This window comes from Colius striatus, chromosome 1 (assembly GCF_028858725.1).
Source record: "Colius striatus isolate bColStr4 chromosome 1, bColStr4.1.hap1, whole genome shotgun sequence".
In the NCBI taxonomy this organism is placed as follows: Eukaryota; Metazoa; Chordata; class Aves; order Coliiformes; family Coliidae; genus Colius; species Colius striatus.
The window spans coordinates 10,354,037-10,375,817 of record NC_084759.1 but is presented as its reverse complement, the minus strand read 5'-3'; positions in this window follow the sequence as shown (position 1 = coordinate 10,375,817).

The window sequence follows — 21,781 nt, the reverse complement described above, 5'->3', positions numbered from 1 at the left end:
CACAGCAAAGGCAGACGTAACATTTAACAGATCTCAACAAAAGAACTGATGTCAAGGGTGACGAATGAAGCTGTTGATGGGACTTAGGGTCTGCCATGAGAAAATGAACTGCCTTAATGGGGAAGCTGGGAACTCATGAGAGTTTTAACTGTGATCCTTCCTGGTTTCTTCATCCATGTCCCCAGGCCACAGGGGTTATGTACTTGGGAGTTGTCATGGTTTACACCCATCTAGGAATAAAGGACCATGATCAGTCATAGGCACCAAGGGCCTTTGGAATGCCCAAAGGACAAGGAGAGCTCCATTGTCACTTATGGCCCCAGACAAAACAGACAGGACTACTCAACTTGGGGAAGAAGCCAAAATTAATTTAATCTACTACCAACCAAAACAGGAAAACCAAAAACATAGAGAACCACAGAGAATGGTACAATGATGAAGAGCACAACCACCCCTTTTAGACCATCTTCCCCTCACCCCTCCCCTCCTCCCAGGCTCAGAGCCCTGATCCCGATGTCTTTACCTCCTTCCCCATGAACAGCTCAGAGGGTCAGAGAATGGGGATTTCAGTCAGTCTTTTCCCAGTGGATCCTGCCACTTGTCTTTTCTCAAAGCAGGCAGGCTCCTTGTTGGTCCTCCCTGCTTCAGCATGGGGTATTTCACAGGCTGGGCAGCCCTGCACGGGCTGCTCTGACGTGTGTTCATCCCGAAGGCTGCAGCTCCTCTCTGCCTCTCGTGTGGGTGTGCTCTGCAGCACGCAGACTCTCCAGCACGGCCTGTGCCATGGCCATCTCCTCACAGTGTCCTGCCCATCTGGGCGCACTCATCCGCTGGCTCTCAGTCCTGCTATTGCCCTCCATGGGTTGCAGAGGCGCAGTCATAGGTTGCAGAGGGGTCCCCGAGCCAGAACTGCTCCTTTCTTCACCCTTCTCAGACTGTGGGGTGCACATGGTCACCTCCATCTTGTACCACTCCTTCACCTTCTCTTGCGGCTCAGACTTCCCTTCTTAAACAGTGATCACAGACGCACCAGATTGGCCCAGCCAGGCCAGAAGTGGATCCACTTCAGAGCCAGGGGATGTTTTGAGAACTGCTTACTGGAACCAGCACTGTTACCACCTGTTACCAAGCAAGAAGTGGCTCCATACAAACCCATGACAGGGCGCCAGAACAACATGGACATCCAGGATACATGTTAGGCCTCCTGATCTTCCTTTCCTTCACCTGCAGAGGAGCTGTGTGGCAGCACAGTGGCCTCTCTTGCCAGCGCTACTGACCATCCCACCTCTCCTCACAGCCTCCAGCACACAGTTCAGGGAGGATCATGTCCAGCACCACCTGCCAGGCAGCTCCATCCTTCAGCTCATAGCTTCTGAGAGTGGCAGCCAGTTGGGCTAGATTGAAGTCCAAGCTGCTCACAGATACCAAGAAATGAAGAGCCATTTCTGCCCCACTCAGCCAGGCAGGATGGAGTTTGTGACAGCCCCAGGGATGGGACCAGGAGCCAGCCCCTGCAAGAGGAGATACAGGAGGACTGCTGCACCTGGGAGGGATGCTGCCTCCCCACTGCAGGGAACCATGCTCTGTCTTACCATCAATACAGAAGATTACGTTTCGCTATTGCAGTGAGATCTAAAGAATTTAAATGATAAGGGAGACACAAGGATGAAAGCTGACTTTGTCCTATAGTTAAAAATTGCAGTGTACCTGGATATACAGTGGGTATGCTGAAGTCCTCACTCCCTTGGTATTCCAGGAGCATCCCAGTTAATCTCTGCATTGATGAGACAGCGGACTGATTGTGAACAATGGGACAACAGACCCATCAGAGACTGAACTCCTGGCTGAACCAACTGGCACAACCAAAAGCTTCTGCAACCTCTCTCCAGGTGGGAATTCCAAATAGCCATGGAGATTCCCCATGGTATCTCTTTCTTTGTCTAGATCAATCCAGACACAATTTATGGCATAATTTATGTGTTTCAGTGAGTTGACTAACATCCCAGGTGGATGATCTGTCCACCACAGAAACTGCAAAATTGACTGAACTCTAGGTAGACAAACCATCTACTGGCAATCAAGCCATTGGCTTGAGAGTAGGTTACTTGTACTACAATCAGGGGTTGGATAACAAAGCAGCAGAAAGGATGAGGGTGGATGATTCTTCTCTTCACGTGTATCTATGATGTAGAATGAAGTAGGCTGAAGCCCTCTCCTTGTGCTCTGTAGAAGACAAAGGACCAATTTTATAAATATTCCCTGTCTGGTTATTTTCTCTTTGACCTTGATACAACGCTTTACTCAACAAGGCTGTGGACCTTGCCATGTTCTGACAAGGAACACATGCTAACCCTTCAGATTAACCCCAGGAAGTCTCCAGCAGCCCTTCTCTGACATATGCAGAATTCATCACTGGCACTTGGTCTCTCTCCTCATCTTTGGCTCAGCCAATTCATGCCATATGAAAGGAGCCATGCCTTCAGGGCATCAGACTTCTCAGCTCTGTTAATTAAACCCTACAGGCTAACCTATGTCAATATAATTTCTTTATATCCCATTCTAAACATGGTCAATAAATAGATGAACGGATTTTTTTTCTTTTTCCTAAAGGGGGTCAATTAGAGAAATAATTTGAACATTACCCAATAAGAATAGCTGTGAAGAAAATGACATTGCCATTGTTGGCAGGTTTCCACCATTCGTCTGTATTAGTAATGTGTTGGCTTTTGTCAATAAGATTTTGTTTTTGTCCACTTTTTTCTTATCTATGTCAGAATCCTCTACAGCTTGTTGTGCTTCTATGAGTTATATTTAGAAATACCCTTAGTGATCCTAACGCTCTGTCCCTCTGTCCCCAGGGGAACTCTGTTGAAATTGGTTCAGGTTTAGGCCTATGCAGAAAATAATATCACTTATCATATGTCAGAAAAACATTCTATGCATATAAGCAGAAATTAAAAACTGGTTAGTGACAATGGCGTTCTTCCTGGGCAGAGAGACACAAAAGATTATGTAGCCAGCATTTTAATATATGTATTGCTTTCCAGAAAGGAGGCCAGAACCAAATGGAATAAAAATGCAAAAGCTATATGAGAGCTTGCCTTCCATTCCACATAGGTTTGTGCCCTCGTGGCCAAGAAGGCCAATGGCATCCTGGGATGCATCAAGAAGTGTGTGGCCAGCAGATCAAGGGAGGTTCTTCTCCCTCTCTACTCTGCCCTGGTGAGGCCTCATCTGGAGTCCTGTGTCCAGTTCTGGGCTCCTCAGCTCAAGAGGGACAGAGAACTGCTGGAGAGAGTCCAGCTCAGAGGCATCAAGAAGATCAGGGGACTGAAGTATCTTCCTTATGAGGAAAGGCTGTGGGAACTGGGGCTGTTTAGTCTGGAGAAGAGGAGACTGAGGGGGGATCTCATTAATATTTACAAATATCTAAAGGGTGGGTGTCAGGAGGTTGGGACATCCTTTTTTTCTATTGTAGCTAGCAATAGGACAAGGGGTAATGGGATGAAGCTGGAACACAAAAAGTTCCATTTAAACATAAGAAAAAACTATTTCACTGTTCAGGTGAGGGAGCCCTGGCACAGGCTGCCCAGAGGGGAAGGTGTGGAGTCTCCTTTCTTGGAGGTCTTCAAAACCCAAGGTCTTCAAGACTGGCCTGGATGTGTTCCTGTGTGATCTGATCTAGGTGACCCTGCTTCTGTGGGGGGGTTGAACTATATGATCTCTAAAAGTCCTTTCAAACTCCTACCATTCTCTGATTCTATGATAATACTGAGAAGCGAATAGCACAGTATGCCACAGCTTGATTCCTCTGTCATAAACACTCTCTGACTTGAGCCCTGTAACCCCTTCAACTCCAGGCTAAGTCACAATATAGAGGCAAGAGACTGGGTAATTGCAACCTATCTACTGTGAATATTTGTTGGTGGAAGACCAGTTCACTGAGAATTAAATAATATAATTTGTGACAAACTCAGGGTTTATTTGGCCCATTTAATTTGGTTCCTACTGTTGAGAGTAGAACTGGACATTTTATCATCCTTTTCCAGAAAGTGTGTGATAGATGCACCAGGGAAATATTTCTCCAGATGTACTGTACCTACATCTCCTGAAGAAGTTCTTTTCTTCATAGGGGGTTGGAAAGTCAGAAGAGACTCCTTTCTGGGATGAGTGGGATGACCTTTGTAGAGAAAGGCAGAGTGGGAGCTATCTCTTCCATCACAGTGGAGAGATACTGGAAACACCTGCGATGGTCTTATATTGCAGACATCAAGATAGAACCAGGTGCACAGACCTCAGCACACTAAGTTTGGAATTGAAGAGGTACTTCTTTATCAATGTGCATAATGTTGTTTTATCTATTTCTGCTGATTTCACTGGCTTAAGGGATTTTTCCATTCAACGATTCATTTCGTTTACAGAGTCAGATCCTCAGAAAAGCTGAGGAACCTCTTAGATTCCTATAACTGAAGATCCTTGAATTATTGTGCAATGCCTTCATGCCTTGACACATGGAATAGGATTCTCTTGGTAGCTGAAGTTTTGTAAAGTGTTTTTTTGATAAGGAGACTGCATTACCCTGTAAAGTGTTGTCTAATAGTCACAAGTCAATTTTTTTCTCTCTCCCAGCAGTTTAATGAAATACTACTATACGAGCTGGAAAAAACCACAGGGTTTTATTTTTTTATCTGTAAAAACCACACCAAAATATCTCAACAGTGTTGTGGGATTCAGTCTTTCAAGCACCTGTGAATTGCCTGGGGGCTGTTGCTGAGTGTTAGGTACTTGCCTGCTATTTCAGGAGTTCTGTCTTTCAGGAGTGGTAATGTTCACTCACCTGTACTCTGCATTCACTAAAATGCTAATCAAAGAGATAACAAGCTCAGATGTAGATTTTCAATTTCTTTCATCCTTCCCACTTAGCAGAGCGGGGAAATTTTCCAGGAAGAAGGCAGGAGAAGAAATCTCACTAGTTTATGACTGAATATTTAATGCCAATGGCATTAAATGATAAGGCTGTCCCAAGTGTCCCTCTGAGTCCCTTGTCTTCCAGTCTCTTAAAAAACAGCTTATGAAAAAAGAAACACCTTTTATTGACTTGGGAACAGTTTTGCCAGGGTTCACCACCTGCAGCACATTAGCACTTCGGGATGAACTCCTTTTGTTGCTTATGACACCATTGCATTCACCAAGGCAGACTGATGACAGCAGAGGGCCCTTAGCAGCCCCTTCCTGCTGTCACCGAATGGAACCACACAGCAATACTGTTAGCAGCTGTTGGCCTCCACATGAAACATTTGCCATTTTGCTTTGTACAGTTTAACTGCTATAATGGGAGCCATTACAGTATTTCATTAGGACTATTCCTTAACCATGAACTCCTCAAGGAGCAGAACAGCCATAGGAGCTAAGACCAAATGGTCCTGTTTATTGTTTGATTATGTCTTTATCCTGTAGGGATTAAAGCCATTAGGATATCATAGAAGAAACTGGCCTAGACATGACTGAACATTAATACAAGCAATTAATAGCCATAAAATAAACCTTCAAATCAATGCAAACATGTTTATTTAGCACAAGTTTCTCATGCAAATGCCATTGGAACCTCCAACTAATTTTCTTCTAGAACAGTTTCCAAACACATGCTTTGGACTCACTCTTGGCTTATATTAAATCATGGGCAGTTACCATCCTATCCTGCTGTATCTAAACAGTATGTGTTCTCTACCTAGGAATATTTAGGCTTTTTTATCCCTACTTAAAATTGCCCCTTTATTTTGTAGCCAGCAATACATTGGAATAGATACTTTTCCTGATTATTAAATGGTAAACCAATTGATTGTTATCAGCCCCCAAACAGCTACAACTACAAGCATATTTATATCTGTTACTGATTACTGAATGGAAACTAATTCCAAAATCAGACAAGGCCTGAAAATTTTGGGTTTTTTTGGGACTACTTAAAATTACCTGGATAGACATTCAGGGATGGATCTTTCTGTATGATGAGAGCGAATATTTTAGAAGGAGTACAGCTAATTATTTAATTAATTGACATAACAATTATTTAATCAATTAACTAATTATTTAATTAGTTAATTGATTGACATAAATTATTTTATTAATTGACACCAAAGTGGGAAGACTGGATGATTCCCCAGAAGGCTGTGCTGCCATTCAGTGGGATCTCAACCAGCTTCAGAGTTGGGTGGAGAGGAACCTCACGAGGTTCACAAGGACAAGTTCAGAGTCCTGCATCTGGGAAGGAACAACCCCATGCACCAGGACAGGCTGGGGATCGAACTGCTGGAGAGCAGCTCTGCAGAGAGAGACCTGGGAGTCCTGATTGATAATAAAATGACCATGAGCCAGCAATGTGCCCTCTTGGCCAAGGAGGCCAATGGCATCCTGGGATGCATCAAGAAGAGTGTGGCCAGCAGGTTAAGGGAGGTTCTGCTCCCCATCTACTCTGCCCTGGTGAGACCTCATCTGGAGTCCTGTGTCCAGTTCTGAGCTCCTCAGCTCAAGAGGGACAGGGAACTGCTGGAGAAAGTCCAGTGCAGGGCCATCAAGAAGATCAGGTGAATGGAACATCTTTCATACGAGGAAAGGCTGTGGGAACTGGGGCTGTTTAGTCTGGAGAAGAGGAGAGTGAGGGGAGATCTTATTAACATTTATAAATATCTAAAGGGTGGGTGTCAGGAGGTTGGGACATCTTTCTTTTTCTATAGTAGCTAGCAACAGGACAAGGGGTAATGGGATGAAGCTGGAACTCAAAAAGTTCCACTTAAACATAAGAAAAAACTGTTTCACTGTTCAGGTGAGGGAGCTCTGGCACAGGCTGCCCAGAGGGGTTGTGGAGTCTCCTTCCATGGAGGTCTTCAAGACCCGCCTGGACATGTTCCTATGCGACCTGATCTAGGTGAACCTGCTTCTGCAGGGGAGGCTGGACTAGATGATCTCTAAAGGTCCCTTCCAACCCCTACCATTTTATGATTCTATAATTAGTGCTGTTACTTGCCTACCTGTATCTACTGGTTACAGCATTACTTTTCTGTAACTACATTGCAGTACACGTTAGCCCAAAACCATTATCATCATTAGAATATCATGTAACATTTAGTCAGGCTCCAACACATAACAAGTTGTGTGCTTTGGATATAAAATCAGTAGGTCTGATATGCATGAGAGTTGTATGCCATCTTTGTGTAGAATGAAAAAAACCCCAAAGATATTCATTTACTGAAATCTGCAAGGATTTTTTTAATTTCTAATCCATCTCAACACAAAACTACCACCAGAGATAAAGAGACAGCTGGGGCCTTGATGCTATCTCAACAGCTGTCGCAGCACCAGTCACCCCATGGCTACGCTCTAGAATCGAGTTTCTGGAGGAACACCTGATTTCAGTGGCAAAAGGGAAGTATACCATGGTGATTTTTAACTTGCTTTATTTTTTTTCCCAAATGATATCTTCTCCTGACACCTAGATCTGGCCTTTGACCACTACACAGGTTACAGATTTGCATGTACATCATTCATTACTGGGAACTGGATTCAGGTATCTTTGTGCTCTAATGATATTTGTTGGGGACTCTGCCTGGAGTATCATTTATTAAAGAAATCTGGTTCACACTTACGGTGATACTGTGGTATTTTCCCAAACTTGCTGGATTAATTACCCTTCTGCCTTGAATCAGATCTGATAACATTTATTCCAGTGGGATCTCATTAGTTGCAATGCAGGAAATGATTGCTAAAGTAACGGGCTCAAAATATTAGTTCTGCATATACTTAATTATTCATAGAACTATTTAGAAAAAATGTTGGTCTCAAGTAAGTATAAGATTCTTCACCAGTGAAGTGATGAGTTCCTGTTAGCACTTCAGTCTTTTGGATCAATCACTGTTTAGGGCCTTACAACAAACTTACTGAAGTAGTAGGAAGATTTCCATTATCTTTGGTGGACTTTGGATCAGACTGGTGAAGCTTGTTTAGGTCATGTATGATGTAAGAGAGTTATGGATTACAAAGAAGACTAGGGATCAGTTTTATTCATTTGCAAAGCTGCCCTGGAACTTTAAAAGCAGAAATAGATAAGCAAGATTTGCAGAGTGAAAAAAATCCCAAACAAATGACTGAAAGGGTGGATGTCGGGAGGATGGAGCCAGGCTCTTCTCAATGATAGGACAAGGGGCAATGGGTACAAGTTGGAATACAAGAGGTTCCAAAGAAACATTAGGAAAAACTTCTTCACTGTTAGAGTGAAGAGTGGAATGGGCTGCTCAGATGAGTTGTTGAGTCTCCTTCTCTGAAGACATTCAAAACCTACCTGGATGAGTTCCTGTGTGACCTACTCTAGCTGGTCCTGCTCTGGCAGGGGCGTTTGACTGGATGATCTCTCGAGGTTCCTTCCAACCCTTAAGATTCTGTGATTCTGGGACTGATATTGGAATAAAGTTGAACTAGGTAAGTTCTTAGTGAGTCTTAAAAATGTTAGCATATCATTCTCAGTAATTTTTCATTTTTTTCCAACTTTTTTTTTGTGCATTCACTTTTTATTTTAATTATTTCACCTGTAATATCAATTCTTTACACACCTCTGATACACTAATCAACCTTGTAAGTCTCTTGACAAAAAGCAAGTTTTTCTTTATGCATAGTCTTTATTAGGTATAGAATCTAACCAGGGCTGGTTAAAAATGTAGGACATATTCTCAGAGTTATTACTTAGATCTCTTAGGAAAGAAATTAATTAAGTTGAACTAAACTATTGGCTTTACAAAGGAAACACTTCTCTATACCACCGCTTCATAAAGATCCAGAACACTATATCTTACTGAAGAATATACACTAATGAGGGATTTCTTGTCCCTTATATAAAGAATAGCAAGACAAATAAGAAATTAAATCTACATTTAAATTTTACTATTTCCTTGCATTCTCAGGAGAGAGGAGGGTTTTTACACACAACTGCTCCAAATGATGGAAGCACTTTCGGACTCTGTAAGCTGTTTACATCAGAAAATAATATCTGATTTCCACAATCCATGGCAAAGAGAAGCTGTTTATAGGAGCTTATCAAAATCTACAGCTTATGTATGTAGGGGGACATTACTTAAAACTTTTAGTCTGCCTCTTCCACTTTGCCGCAGCATGGATATAGCCACAGGTAATGCCTGTAATATCATGGTAAATGCTGTCTCTGGCATGGGGGCCAACTTTCAAACTCTTTTTCCCTTCAAAATAGAGACAGCATTTAATTGAGAACAGTGCATGGCCTGTGCCAAGTCCTAAATTATGCCTGGGAGTTGTTTAGGAAACATACCCCAGGCTCTATGCTAACAATTAAACAATGTAAACAACCACTCGCTCATGTCTAAGACTGTGCCCTGGTATAGTTTAATTTCCTGTTATTGTTAACAGGAGTACATGCTGGTAATACAAATTATCTCAGATGATAACAATTCTGAGCCATGCCTAGATGCTGAATAAAATTCAGAAATTGATAGGCCCTATACTGGAATAAACTCAGAAGGAGATATTTCCTATGTTTGAACTAGAAATACCTATTGATTAGCTATACATGTCAGCATATTCTCACATGGGGTAACTCCCTGCTTTGGACTCTGCCTGCTATATTCCTCAGCGGGGGGAATGATTAATATTTATAGATGTCCAATGAAAGTTCTATTAATTTGGGTGCTTATCCCAAATGGATGAGAACCTAGCTGAACCAAGGCAGTCAGAAAATTCCCCCTTGTCACGCAGACCCCTCCCTGGACCTTGTGACCCCTAGCAGCATCTCTGCATTGCCCTCCCTCCCTCCCACACAGCACCTTCTCCCAGCACTGAATGCTATTCCCAGCTGCAGCCCTCCCTGTGAATGCACAGGTGCTTTTTGGGATCATTGATGAGCTGGGCTGGGCCATTTGACATCCTGCTTGATGTCTCCTTGCCACAGCTCTGTCACTGTGATCCACACTCTAGACTGACTTCACTGGTACAGTTTTTGTTCAGATGTTGTAGTTACAGATGCTCCCTCCTTGGGAGACGGCTTGTGCGAAGGATGGAGGTTGTCTCCAACTTGGAGGGAGGGAATTCCTCGTTCATTGGAGGTTTTCAAGGTATGACTGGATAGGATGCCAGATAATTTCATCTCATTTCATTCCCACAAAAAGTTGGACCAGGAGATCTTAGGAATTCCCCTCCAGCCTGGGCTGGTCTATAGTTCTGTAGCTGTCGCAGGATATAAAGTCAAGAGTCTGTGCTTGCCCTCAGGATTTTATTGTTGTTCTTTCAGTCTCTTAGGTTTTCCCTTACAAGCCACTGTTCTGGAGGGAATGTTCCACACAAGACGTTAATCTTGCACTTTGAGATGATAAGTAAGCCTCTGTTTTAACAGTGGCAGTGAAAGTTTGTGAACACTGCCTCCTTACAGGGCTCAAAATTATGTAACAGAAGAAACCTACATTCGGACTTTTTAATCTCCTGGCTCTGAAGCTCCTGTGGAGACTTTTGAAGGAATCAACAACTTTTGAGTAACTGGGTTTAACGATACACAGTGAATTTATTGAGAAAATTATGAGACCGTGGGCTCTTGCCTTACCTTATTCTACTGCAGGCAAGGTTCTTACTTATTCAGTACATTACTTACAGAAATATCCGAATACTTGCTGCACAGCTGTAGCCGCTAGATGGGAGGCAAGAGCCGGTTAGGAACCAGGAGCATCAGCTGGGCGCGCACTTGGGGAGCTCTCAGCCGCCACCGCCAGCTGTGACGCACCACACTGGAGCTGTACATCAATACATCTGGGACTACTTTTCCAAGTGTACACAAGCAGGTTGTTCACTGAACTGGAAACTTTATTTTTTATGAATTTTTAGTGGGGATGAATGAATAGCCGAGGGAGCAGGATATTTTGAAAGCAACAGTGTTAATTCTCTGGTTCTAAATGGCTTTGCCGTAGGAAATTCTCCACTTTCCTCTGGAGCACTGATGGAAAGGAACATCTTTCACATTATCTCATCTACATGAGGCCTATTAGAAATACAGCTGCCAAAGGCATTTATGGGGCAGGGATTGTATTAGCCTATGTGTTAAGAGGGTGGAATTAAGTCTTTACAATGCCACACACTATCATGTAGCTTTAGGCAAGCTGTATTTTTTCCTCTGTATTTTAGTTCTTCCTCAGCTTCTCTTTTTCCCTATTTAAGTGGCATATAATGGAAATTCCTTTCTTCTCCAAAGACGGTAATATTATAGACTGTGCCACTGTAACACTGTACAACACAGGAAGGCCTTTAAACAATTAGTGGACACATTTTTTAACAAGAAAAAAGTCTGGGTTTTTTTTCAGTTTTGTGTGGCTCTTTATATTTAACTTTAGGCAGGATGATAGAAATGTGGCCCAGGCTGTTGCCTAAAACTATTTGTAAAAACTGACCAAAGTAAAAAGATGAAGAAATGTAATAATTTGAAACAAAAAGACATACTGATCTCAGTCAAATATGGGTTGGGTGACCAATGGATTTAAGCTCATCATATAAGAAAATATAAGTAACAAATGAATAAAATAAGAAAAAAAGCAGTTTAACTCAAAACCCTTTGCTGAAGTTTTTAATATAGTGACACAGATAGAAAAAGTATGATTTGACACCTCTGACAAATGCCTTCTGTAACATCCTGGCAGGACCTTGAAGTGCACTGAAATATGAGTGTGTTTTCATATCCCCATCTTGGGAATTACAGCCATCTGAGACAGGCAGAGGGACCCGAAGGATCTGTCATTCCCACCTCTGCCAGCTTTGGCAACATCTTGATATTCGACCTGGAATTTCTTTTGCCCTTTTTTTCCCCCCCATCTTACTTTTTTCTATCTGCTTTGCCTGGACATGGAGCAGCTAATGGAATCATATTAACGTATGTATTCTTCAGTAAAAAAGGTGCAAATAAGAACACCAAACTCAGAACCTATACAATAAGGTTCTTGCTGGAATCTGGCCACCTATGCCCAGGGCCAGCTCTGATGTGGCCTCATCAGTGACCTCAGCCCTTTGGCTCAGGCTCAGGCCCTTGCCCTTGTTTTTTCCTGATTCTGATCTGCTGATTTGCTCTGCTGACTTGCTGGCCCTGCTATGCTGTGGTGCCATGTCAGGGGAGACACTGTCCTGTCCCTTGTCCTCACCCATGGCTTCTGCCTCACCTCCCCTCACCCTGCACCTACTCCTGCTGCTCCCTGACACTGTATTTTCCATGGTGTGATAGAGATGAACTTGCTTTAGCAGGGGGTTGGACTGGATGATCTCTAGAAGTCTCTTCCAATCACCATCATTCTATGATTCTAGGATTATATGATCCTTGCTGCTTCCTTCTTACTCTTTTTGAAAATTTGTCTTGCTTTGTCCTCAGGAAAATGAGACAGCAACATTAACAACTTCAGACCATCTCAGTGAAATTACTTTCTTCCTACAAAGGACTATCTAAACGACAGTCAAATGTGGCAAGGTTCCTTAAATCCCCTCCTCTTTTATAACAGGGAAAGGCATCAAATCATGCTGTTAAAATTAAACTTTCACCAATATTTTCACAGATTTTCCTTTAAGAAGTTTTAATAATCTTTGCTATGAGGTGAAGCAAGACTAAATCTCAAAACTTGACTCAGACCTTTGCATCATTTCATATTCTGATACCAGCCTTGGGCTGAGTCTTATCAATGCCTTTAACTTCTGTATCCATTTGGTACAGCAAAGCTACCATAAACCTCACTATTTATCAAAGAAACAATTTAGTCACACTGAAAAGATTGGCAATGAACAGGTTTTGGACATCTGTTACTGAAACTATACTTCAAATACAATAAATGGAGAAGGTGGATTGTACTTTGGAGACACAAGTGAATATTCTGGCAGATCAGATATAAACCTGGGCTCCCAAAGTTCACCCCAGCAGTCTAGCCATGTCTCCACTAAAGATATTTTAAATACTGCTCAGGTGCCATGCTTCACTAACAGTAAAGATTAGCATCCCTGGGCTAACCATTGAGCCCCCACTCTTCATTGCTGTTCCTTATCTGCTGCTGCCCAAATTCAGACAGGCATGTCTGCATCCCCAAAAAGAACATTTGCTTGGTCTGATCCTGGAGCTCCAACCTCTAATAATGCTGTAGAGGTTGATTAATGGTATACAGAGATATCTCAAAGGAGTTTCTGCCCTCTGCAGTACCTATGATATCTAGGAAGGGTGAGGTAGCCACTGTTGTTACAGGACTCACTGTGCTGCTAACACAGGAGCATTAACCCATGTTGAAAAGCTTTCTGTGTCTTCAGTATAGTGTTTTAAAATCTTCACAGAGGACTAAATAGCATTTAAAGCCCATGTACTCCTTGACTAGGAATCTCCTCTCTAGATTCTTAAACCACCTTTATTAATACAACGAAGGGTGGATTTATCCAGGATCATTTCTTAGCCCAGCAATATTTGGTCTTCTCTGCTTCTGCCTCTCCTCCAATAACAGCCTTTCATCAGCAAAATCTTTATCCAAAACGAGACAAGCTACTGTATACCTAGAACACAGATACACAAATGGACCTGGTTCATTTGGTTCTCTCCCCTTTGTTTACCAAGGGGCAGCAGCCTTTCTTCAAAGAGCCTCAGGCTGCTTCCTTGGTCTGAATTATCCTGTAAGAGGAAGAGTGTTGAGCTGAATAGAGAAACAATTTACACAACACTTTCATTTATGACATGCTATTGAACTGCTAGTAATTACAGTGGTGTGGTGTACTTTGGGGAAGTTGACCCAGATTGGATGAACTGAGCAGAAATCCTATCCATACTTTCCCTAAGCCTCCCATGGCTGTGCTACCAGAACCAGCAGCTGGTAAATGTCAGCAGCTAATACTTTTTATTTTCATACCATCTTAATTTGTCTAAACAAGCCAAAGTAAAAATAGCTTTGTCCTCTTTTTGCTAGTGGTTATCACTGAGTCTGGTGATATAGAGGAAGCTATTACTGAAAAAAAGACATTCCAGACAGTTTGGGAGTGGTAGAAAACTGGATTCAGGAAATTCTGACTTCCATGTCTGTGTCCATTGGCTACATGAGAGATGGATAACCCACAACTCCTGCTATGATTCACAATATTTCTGCACACAGAAAAGTTGCATCTTGCACAGCAAGCATCTCCCCTCCCCTCCCCTCCCCTCCCCTCCCCTCCCCTCCCCTCCCCTCCCCTCCCCTCCCCTCCCCTCTCCCCACCTTGTCCATGCTCTGCCCTTGTTCCAGCTGCAGAGAAAACAGAATCTGCAACTTCTTGGCTCCTTCAGGAACCGCCTACATCCTGACTCCCTCTTCGACATATCTATACCACTGTACAAAATCTATACTAGTAACTGAAACAGGATTGGGTCTTTTTTTTTTTCCCCCTGAGCATGAGGTAAGAAAAACTAATAGAACTAAGAGAACACACCCCATAGAGCTGAAGTACCTCACTCTCCAAAATGGGATAGACACATCCAATTTCCTCGTTGGTCCATGTGTAAGCTTTGCCTGGGAAAGTGTAAGCTCAGGTCAGAGCAATGCTAGTTTTTTTTTTATTAGAATTCAGTACAAATAATCACAGAACAGTTGTTGTACCCCCCATCTAATAAGCTTACTGCTATAGACAAAGCCCAAAGGGCTATACAACAGGGCATGTAGCCCACCCATAAACCAGGACTGGTACATGTGCACCAAGCTAACAGCTTTCAAATTTCTTCAAAGTCATGATTGCTCCTTGCTAATCAACAGCACATTTAAACCTCCCTATGCAAATCTTCCTATTTAGAACATAATTTGATGATGTAAATTGGTGGATTTCCAAAGATATCTATTTTTTATTTCCAGACTGTATGCAATCCTTTAATGCACTCCAACAGAGGCAGAGACCTTCCTGGAAGCAGCAACGGCTTCCACCGAGAAGCAGCTCTTTCTTGCTTCAGTCCTTCTTTGTAGCCTCACTTCTGCATAACTGTTGATAAATACTTTGTTATTTTGTTTCTGTCACAAACTTATTTCAGGCCCTAAGATGAGAAAAGAAGGAATGATGAAAAAGGCTAGTAAAACAGAAAAGGAGATGAGATAGCAGGGTTATTCTTTTTTATGTTACATATAGGACTGTATCTGTAAATCAGTACCAGTATCACATGAAGTAGATTTCCATTTTACTGTCAGAAATCCAAAGGTAAGTATAATTTTCAGCATTAAATGAATCTGAATTATTATTATTCACCTCAGTCTAAATATATAGCACGTGTAAAAGATGGATATGCTCATCATCTTGAAAGTTTCTTTGTGAAGTAAGGAACAGAATGAACTGTGTAGAAGAGAAGGTGTTCACTGGATTGATAAAGTAAATGCCATTCAAGGGAAGTATTCCAGAGGAAGACAACAGTTGTTAGCGCATCTTTTTTGTTCCCCTAAATGTTTTATTTATGGGGTTTGGGATACACAGTTTTATGCAACTGACAATTTGAAAGCAAACATCGCAGTTCACAAAGAACGAGATCTTCAGGGAGAAAAATGTCTTTGTCAGAGTGTAGTAAGATTTGTTTCTAATTACAGAGTAGCAGTACTCCTCTGTGAATGGAAGACATCATTTCACTATATTTACACTAAAAGCTGAAATGATGGCTGCTCCTTTGTGACACTAATAGTTCATGAATCAAATGGACTGCCTATGAAAATCATGAGAATTTTCTACTGCTTTCCTTCCCCTTCATCCCTTCTCCACTGTTGACCCTGACTGTCCATCAGGTGCCCACCAAGCTGCTCTATCACTTTCCCTTCTTCAGGAACAGACTGCTCCAGTGTGGGTCCACCACGGGGTCACAAATCCTGATAGCCAACCTGCTCAGCCTGGGCTCATCTCTCCATGGGTTCACAGGTCCTGCCAGAAGCTGCTCCAGTGTGGCTTTCCCACGGGGTCACAGCCTCCCTTGGGCATCCACCCGCTCCGGTGTGGGTTCCTCCCCAGGCTGCAGGTGGGTCTCTGCTCCCCTGTGACCTCCATGGCTGCAGGGATAGGGCCTCACCATGGGCTGCACCGCAGGCTGCAGGGGAACCTCTGTTTCAGGCCTGGAGCAACTCATTCCCTCCTTCTGTACCGACCTGGGTATCTACAGGGTTGTTGCTCACATATTCTCATTTCCTCTCTCTGGCTTCTATCCTTTCTACAGCAATTTCCCCCTCGTCTTAAATCTGTTATCCCAGAGGCACCACTGTTGGGTTCAGCCTTGGCCAGCAGTGAGTCAATCTTGGAGCCAGTTGGCATTGGCTCTATTGGACATGGGGGCAGATTCTGTGTCTTTTGTGTCACAAAAAACACCCCTGTAGGCCTCTTGTTACCAAAACCTTGCCACATAAATCTAATACATCCATATTCTTTCATCCTGGATACCATTTTTTACATACCTGAGATGCTGTGCTGCTTTCGGCTGGAATACTATTAATCTTCTCACCCATGCTTGAGCAGTTTGTTCCTGAAGGACTGCACACTGGAAGAGTTCATCAAGTATTGCAGCCTGTGGAAAGAACACACATTAGAGAAGCCTGAGGAGGACTGTCTCCCGTAAGTGGGACCCCATGCTGGAGCAGGGGAGGAGTGTGAAGAGCAAGTGTTATGGACTGAAAGCAGCCCCTTTGAGGTAGAGGACTTAGAAGTGAATTTGAGCCTGGGAAGAAGGGAGGGGTGGGGGGAAAGATGTTTTAAAATTTAGTTTGTATTTGTCATTATCCTGCTGTTTAATTGACAAGAAATTAATTAATGTGCACAGGTCAAGTCTGCATTGCCCATGACGGTAACTGGTGAGTGATCTCCCTGTCCTTATCTTAACCCACAAGCCTTTCGTGTCTTTTCTCTGCCCTGTCCAGTTAAGGAGGAGTGATACAGCAACTTGGTGAGCACCTGGCAGCTAGCCAGGGTCAACCCACCACAGCAGTATCAGCATTACCTCCAATATATAAAGCACAACAGCTCAAAAAAGGAGTGAGCCTGAATCTATACTTAGGCAGATCCGACAGGCAGGGTTCTGCACGTAGGGAACAGAAAGGGTGGCTTTTCTCATGCACAACAGCTATAGTGCAGCAGTCCAGATGGACTATTGCTTGCTTGCAGTTTGAATATATTACACAGGCAGAAACAGGCCATCAATTATTTTCTGAATTACTCAGATTGGGTCTGGCTATAAAGACAGTGCATGTGATTGATTTTTACCTTGTTTAATAGGATGGATTCTGTGGATGGAAGGATGGCTTCTAAATGCTTCCTGAACATGAGTGGCTGACATGAATTTCTAAGAGAAATGCCAAATGATACACTTTTTAGTTTTCACAGAACATTAGATGAAGCTAAGAGCAGATGAAAAAGAGCTGGATTACCATGTTCACTGAATAAATCTGTTCTACTGCAGGTACTTTTACATATAGAGCAACTGAAAATTTCCTAATGATAAACTGATCCAGGGCAAATCCTACAGATGTACTTACTCCAGTGCTCAATTGCCTGACAGTCACAGATGTCCTAATATCTGATACTTGCTGGCTCTTTCCAGGATGTGCTATTTTATGTTGTTTTATTAGAACTGATCCTTCCCCAGAATTAAATGGAAATTATCTACATTCCTGTAATTACCATTTCCTGAAGCTTTAAAATATTTTCAGTATCATCATGAATGGATTTTGCAGTGTCCTACAACTGCTATTATTTCAAGAAGCTCAAGAAGGCACACAATCCTCCTGCCCTTCATACTGCTCCTTGAACATTATTTAACAGGAATACAAGGGCTATGAAAGCCTTGCAGCTGCAGAAGGGACAATCCTCCCAGGATGTATGAAAGAAGTCCCCACAGTGCATGCTGCAATGTGAATTTTCAGTTGCTCTGAGCTGCAGTTCTCTGGAGGTTTTCCAAAAATTACAGCAGACTCTAAGAGTCATCCTTTATGTCATAAGCTGTACTAGTTCCCAAAGCTGATGTGAATCATAGGAGTGGGAGGGTGGCTGACAACCACCTTAGGGCTCTGCTGGTGGGCCATATCTTTGTGTCATATTAGCTATGGGCATCAAAGGAGATCCGGATTGATGTATTATATCTAGTTGTGAAAACTACAAAAGGTAGAATTCCTTTTTAAAATGGGAAGGATTTACACCACCACAATTTTTTCTCTTCTTCTGTCATCTAGTTTCAGTTCTTATGTGTATAGTAAAAGCCCTGGAAATATTGCAGCCGGATATGCAGGATATTTGAAGGTGCAATGCCTGCTGGAATAGTGTTGGAGGACTGTGGAAATGGAAGGACACTATGCATTCTGGTCCACAATGCTTTTTGGAGCTGACTTGAAGACAATTGTCCCCTGACATCATCTGGAATGCCACAATACTGCATGTATGGGACAAAAAGTTGATCAGGCTCAGCCAGTATGGCTTTATGAAACAGATCCTGCTTGACTAACCTCATCTCCTTCTACGACAAGGTGACTTCTTTGACAAGGTGATAAGAAGGCTGTGGATGTGGTCTGCCTGGACATTGGTAAAGCCTTTGACACCATTTTCCACAGTATCCTCCTGGAGAAACTGGCTGCCCGTGGCTCAGATGGGACTAATCTGCAATGAGTGGTGGGGTTGGTGGTTGGCAGCTGGTCACCAGTGGTGTTTGCCAGGTCTCACTTTTGGGGCCTGTTCTGTTCAACATCTTTATCAATGATCTGACTGAGGGGACTGAGTGCACCCCCAGTAAGTTTGCAGACAACACCAAGTTGGGTGGGAATGCTGACCTGCTTGAGGGCAGGAAGGCTCTATAGAGGGATCTGGAGCAATGGGCCAAAGCCACCTGTATGAGGTTTAACAAAGCCAAGTGCTGGATCCTGCACTTGGGCCACAACAACCCCATGCAACACTACAGGCTTGGGGCAGAGTGGCTGGAAAGCTGCCCGAAGGACAAGGACCTTGGAGTGTTGATCAACAGGTAGCTGAACATGAGCCACAAGTGTGCCCAGGTGGCCAAAAAGGCCAATGACATCCTGGCTTGTATAAGAAATAGTGTGACAATTAGGAGGAAGGAAGTGATTGTCCTCTTGTACTCAGCACTGGTGAGGCTACACCTTGAGTGCTGTGCTCAGTTCTGTTGCTCAACACTACAAGGTCCTCATCCTTCTGGGCCCCTTACTCCAAGAGGGACACTGAGGGCTGGAATGTGTCTAAAGAAGAGCAATAATGCTGGTGAATGGTCTGGAGCACAAGTCTGATGAGAAGCAACTGAGGGAACTGGGGATGTTTAGTCTCGAGAAAAGGCAGCTGAGGTGAGACATGATCCCTCTCTACAACTATCTTAATGAAGGTTGTAGTGAGGTAGGGGTCAGTCTCTTCTCGCAAGTAACCAGTGACAGGACAACAGGAATGACCTCAAGTTGTGCCAGGAGAGGTTTAGATTGTAAATCCTGAAAAATTTCTTCACTGAAAGAGTTTTCAGGCATTGTAATAGGCTGCCTAAGGAAGTGGTGGAGTCACCATCCCTGGAGATATTTAAAAGCTGTATAGATGAGGTGCTGAAAGACATGGTTTAGTGGTAGCCATGGCAGTCCTAGGTTAATGGTTAAACTCAATGATCTTAAGGGTTTTTTCAAACCTAAATGATTCTGTGATTTTATGACAGTGCCTGGACATAGTATTAGAGAAATCTGGTTATAGGTCCAGAACAGGACCCCAAAGTAAGAGCTCATTGGCCTGATATTACTGAATGTTCCAGTACAAGACGCAATTGACTGTACGTTGGAGACAAATGTCAAGACTTGAAGTGTCTCTGGTCATGTGCAGAATTTTAGACATGCAGCTAGTTTTACAAGCATAAAAGTAGGTCCATGCAGATACTCAGAGTGAATGAAGGGTTGCATGTCTAGGACCCCCTCAGAATTCAAGCACTATTGTTCAGATTGTAGCACTGGGGAAGTCAGCAGGATAATACAAAACAGTGCTGTAAACCTGAAACACTGCCCACCATTATCATATGATCTCCTTTAGCACAGCTTGGTAAGGTGGTCACACACTGCATCTGCTTTTATTTAAATGTTTAAGATAAATGATAAAAGAACTGACAAAGATTCACAAGTGTCTAAATATTTGTGATATTTTCCCTTCCTACTGAAAAGATGCTATACTTCGATTTTGAATCATACTGAAAGAAAATTGACACTGGCAGCCCATCAAATTAAACAACAAAAGTGATCCTTGATGTTGGCAACCCTTGACTGATAAGTCCCAGTATATACACATCTGTATGTAAATACAGATGTTTTATTTTCATTGTGGAAAAAAAATGTTTTCGTTTAATCACATGATAATGGTTCACACTGGGGAAAATCCTGGTGGCTTTCTCAAAAGTTTGTGATATTTGAACAGTGCTGGTAATTTATATTTGAATTATGAACCACCAACAGCACTTTTGACAGCTGCAGCATCTTCTGTAATCATATTTATTCTTCATCAAAGCTGAAAGACAGTCAACACACATCAAACTTTTAACATTTTGTTACTCAATAGCTTTGTTTTACATATTCCAGTGGGGATCATCTAACATTTTTGTGTGCATCACAGCTGTAGCAATCAAACCTGTGACCAGCAGTTTTGAAGTTTGAAACACAGCTGTTGAATGCAATAGTCCTTTTATGATCTGTGTTCTTAATCGGTGACATTGACAACATGACTGTCATTTTCTGCCACACACCTCATAAACAACCTCATGCATAAGAACAAGCTGGCAGCCACTCAGATGTAAAGCAGCTTGGCAAAAAAACCCTGCTGGTCCTGGTGGACACTGAGTTGAATATGAGCCAGCAATGTGTCCTTGTCACAAAGAATAGTGTCCCAGTCTGCATTAGAGAAGTATTGGCACCATGTTAAGGGAGGTCATCAATCCTTTCCCTCTGCTCAGCATTGGTGAGGCCACACCTGAAGTACTGTACCCAATTCTGGGCTCCCAGTACAAGAGACATGGATATACTAGAGAAAGTACAAAGAAGTGCCAAGGAGATGACTAAGGGACTGAAGCATCTCTCCTATGAGAGAAGACTGAAATGAGACTGTTCAGCCTGTGAGCCTGGGGAACAGAAGGCAGAAGGATGCTTATCAAGGAGGGTACAAAAAGGATGGAGGCATGCTCTTTTCATTGCCAGTACTGGAGACAATGGGCACAAACTGAAACACAAACTGTTCCCTCCAAACATCAGGAAAAACTTATTTTCTGTGAGAGTGACTGAACACTGGCAAAAGCTGCCCAGAGAGGCTGTGGAGACTCCTTTTGTAGAGATATTCAAAAGTTGTCTGGACAGGTGGGTTGGGCCAGGTGACCTCCATAGGTCCCTTCCAACTTCAACCAGTCTGTGGTTCTGCGGTTCTAGGAGATGCAATGGAAAATCAACCTCTGGGCCCTCTTCCAAATGACTTGGCAAAGAAAGGCAGTCTGTTCCACACATAGCAGAAAACTTCACAGAAGGAAGGTGATACAAAGCAGTCCTTGATTCAACATACATTGAACTGACTCCTCCTAAAGAGCTTTGAGACATTGGCCATTAAGACACTGACTTTTTAACGGCAGTTTAGGATGTTCAGTGCTTGGTATTTGTACCCAGAAAAAGCAAAACCAGAAATCCTTGGAAACGGGCCATTACAGACCAGAACACTGAACGTAAGGAATTTGTGTCAAAGGAGGCTCATGACTGTGACCAAGGAATTGGAAAGAGGTGATGAGATA